Source organism: Pinus tabuliformis, chromosome 1_1, assembly GCF_031772625.1.
Source record: "Pinus tabuliformis cultivar Carrire ecotype Pingquan chromosome 1_1, CPIR1, whole genome shotgun sequence".
Taxonomy (NCBI): domain Eukaryota; kingdom Viridiplantae; phylum Streptophyta; class Pinopsida; order Pinales; family Pinaceae; genus Pinus; species Pinus tabuliformis.
In genome coordinates, this window is record NC_142297.1 from 411217225 (window position 1) to 411221383 (window position 4159).

Genomic DNA, 4159 nt, shown 5'->3' on the forward strand with positions numbered 1-4159 from the left:
TTAGCTTTTCAATTTGAGTTATACTTTGATTTCAGTCTTATTCATTTGCTTTGTTAGTTAGTTTAGATATCAAATTCTTCATGTCATTGACGTTATCTCCAGAGCCATAGTTTAACCCTGAAAAGACTACTTGGCAAGCTATCGGATTATAAGTGAAGTGACTTGATTTTATTTTCATTTGCAAGTAGGTAATTTAGATATCAATTCCTCATGTTATTGACGTTATCTCCAGAGCCATAGCTTAACCCCGAAAAGACTACTTGGCGAGCTATGGGACTATAAATGAAGTGAATTGGTTCTACTTTTATTAGTTTGTAGTTTTCGATTTGTTTGAGTGCAATAGCTTAACTTTTATTTTTGTATTTAGATAAGCAGCAGAGACAAAGATTTCATGATCAATATTTCATCTTTTACTTGATTTAAGTAGCTGCATATTTACACTTTTGTTCAAGCACTGATTTTATCAATTGCATGTTTTGAGATCTTTTGAAGTGATAAGTTTTGGAAGTTACTATAAGGGACATAAACGTTGTCTTAAAATCTACAATCATACTTGACCTTTAAAAGTATTCTTAAGACCTTAGAATAGGATTTCTATTTGCATTAGACTCTTTAGGAGATCAACAAGAACAAAACTCCAAAAACAACATAAACTATAAAACAACAAAGTAAGAAAAAGGTTAACTAAGCACATATGGTGCACCACACTTCATCAGTTTATGATACCCGGATTGATAATTTATGTAGAGAAATTTAAGACGTTAAATTGACTAGACACCTTACATAGATGTTGTCATAAAATGTGCATATAACCAGCATAATAAGAACATAAATACAATAAGCATATCGGTCATCAAAATCCATATATACATTAGTACATTTACACATGAAAATCAATGGAATGAATTTCTCATTAATCAATGCAATGAACCAACCGATGATGGGACTACCACTTTCCACCCGACCATAGATTGGTTGAGCCAAGTCTCTCTTTAGCCAATCACCCCCATGCATATTCCAAGCATGAATGTGGGACTCATAGAACACATCAAAAACATCAATCAATGTGGATTCCACCAGAGTTATCTGCCTACACGTCAAGAATTTGAGTGCCTCCTAGTCTCTCAAGATTTACCATGCATCTACAGTCTGATCCAGTGATCACTAGGACCTACACCAAGACATACACTCCAGTCTTTACCATGCATTCCATCCTAGAATGACTAGGCCCAATGGAGATAAAATACACCTCTTAGCTTTACCATATATCCTGCCATTCACCAGCAAGGATTCTTAAGCCCACTGAGGCACACAATTTGGCTTTACCACACAACCCACAGTCCAATTCAGGGGTTACTAGGCCATTGGCTTCATGCATCCTCATTCTGGTTCAAGGACCACAACCACCATGTGTTCGTCAATTTGGAGATCCACCCAACTCAGCTTCGAATCCAATCCGACCATCCCACACAAACTGTATGATAGAATCCATCTCATCAAAGCTATCAAGAAATGGCAAGGCTAGGCTGAAAGTACTTTCACACTTGGAAAAACCCATGCCATGGTAGAAAAGAAACACATGCAATCCCATGCATGCCAAATACAGAAAGGAAAATACACATGCAAGTCGATACCTGCAATGAAGACTATCGTAGTTGCTTGATCCTGCCTTTCCCTACTTGATCTTTGCTTTCTCTTGTCTTCTTTTCCGTTCTTGCTCCAATGCCAAAGTCCTCCAAGAAAAATCTAAGTGTCCAAGAGTATGAGAGAGAGAGAGAGAATAATTAGAGAGCTCCAAAGTTAAATTGACCAAGTCTTTCCCACTGATCCTCAGAAGCTTTTTTATTAATGAGGCCTATATTTTCTTCATTTTCCATTATTTTCCTTCATTTTCCTCCTCACATGCAACCTTTGACCTTTCACCTCCTTTTTCTTCTAATTTCCATTATTTTCATAAATAAATGTGCCAAAATATCTTTTTGCCTCCTTAATGCCTTAGGCATTACCTTTTCCAATTTCCTTAGCCATAAACCTCCAAATGAACACACACTAGGATGTCCTACCTAACATTTAGCTTGGAATATGTGTCCCATCATCCATGGTATTTATATATTTTTACATGGAATTTTCACTAGGGTTGTTACATTTGGAAATGTGTGTGACATATGTTTACATGCATAAAACAACTCATTTATAAAAAGGTGACCACTTGAAACAACCATAACAAGCTTATATACATGATGCGACAACCAACATGCAAAAATAAAACATTTTTCCTATCTTGCAAAGGGGAAAAAGCTCCTTAAGAAAACACATGGAATGAGTTTCAAATTTTTTGACGACAATGTATAAGACCAAGTAAGGCTACAAAATTAAGCGTAAGACAAAATATTGGAGGGTGTTGTAGCAATTACAACGCTTGGTGACGCACTGGTAGAATTACATCTTCTCTACCTTGGTTAACTCTTTTCTGCAGGGTCTTGGTTCTTCAGGGAGTATTGATTCATCATGTAGATTACTTTGGTATCCCCACTTACCTCGTGAAGAAACATGGTCCCCTCTATACTTCTCTCAGTTGAACACATCATAAGATTCAGTGATATCGCAAAGTTTCAAGTTGGGAAGGGTAGTGAATTTCACGCTCTTAAGATTTTTAGAGTATGTTTTTTCATCTCTGGTGTTGCTCCACTGCTAGCAAGCCTAGACTGTACCCCGATGGAGTCACTACAGGAACAAAAACATTGCTCCTCTGCCAGCAAGATGGACAATACCCCAACGAAGTTGCTTACTTCACCTCTCTGTGGAGGAATCCTTTCTTTCCTTTCACCCTTATTTATTTATTTATAGGACCGTACATTGGCACTTATTCATTTTATGGGCAGAAGAGGGATCCAAAATAATTGAGAGAAAAAGAGGTTGTTCCTTCAAAGAAGAATATAGAGACCTCTTATTTAGGTTTTCTCATTTATACTTTTCTCCTTCTTCTCCTCTACTAATTGGATAGGCAAGGCAACATCGAAATATAAAAACCGAGTGTGGGAATGAGGTTTCCTGAGTAGACACAGGTTCATGGTTTAACCAAAACTCTCCTTACAGAAAGATCACATTTTCCGTCGGAACTTCATCGACCAAAAGATATAACCAACACAAGGAAGACGGAAGGTTAGCCAAATGTTGAAGTGTCACAAGACTCTCTTTTAACTCAGCCACACACAAAGAATCCAAGAAACACGTTGACACACAACATTTATTTACATGACAAACACACAAAAAAAAATCAAACAAATAAGAAAATACTATGTACATAGTGTAGGGCACAACCCCAGATCATCATTTAAAATAATGCTTTAAGTCTTGGCCATTGACAGGGAGAGATTCAATCCTCCCGTCAAGTGATTTCAAATGATACGTGTATTGGACAAGATTTTCATGAACTGTGAATGGTCCAATCCATGAGGATTGAAAATTGGTGTGTTTTCCTTTGTCCTTGTGGGATTTGGTGTGACTCGGTCAGCCCATCAAGCATTTACCAAAGCAGAGTGCCGGATCCTCTATTCCAAGAATATGGTCTTTTTTATGATATGGATAAGGTTCTTATTTATGGACTCAGCAATACCATTCCCCTACAAATAATAATTAGTTGAATGCTTCAATACAATTCCATTTTCTAATGAAAAATCATGGAGTTTTAGCGATGATAAATATGTTGCATTATAAAAAACAAGTTAAGTAGGAATGTTGAACCTAAAAATTATGTTCTTCTAAAGGAAATTGATGACTTCCTTGTCATTCACCTATTTAAGCGGAATTTTTTCTATCTGTCATGTAAAGTAGTATGTGGTCATGAGAAAATAACGGTGCTTCTTTGAAGAAGGTAGAAATATTTCCCCAATAACATCTAAGCCCCACAGTTGAAAAGGTTCTTCCACTATGGTAGGATACAATGGGGTGACTGACTTCTTGTTTTGGTCAGAACACCTTTGATAGATTGGATAGTTGTGAGCCTATGTGTGAGCATATTTTAACAATGTGGGCTAATAGAAACCAACCCGCATGATTTTATGTGCAGTTGTGTTGGACGCAAAATGTCCCCCGGCTAGTCCATCGTGGAGGTCACGCAATACTTTCTTTGAATTGTGCACTTCCAAACACTTGAGCA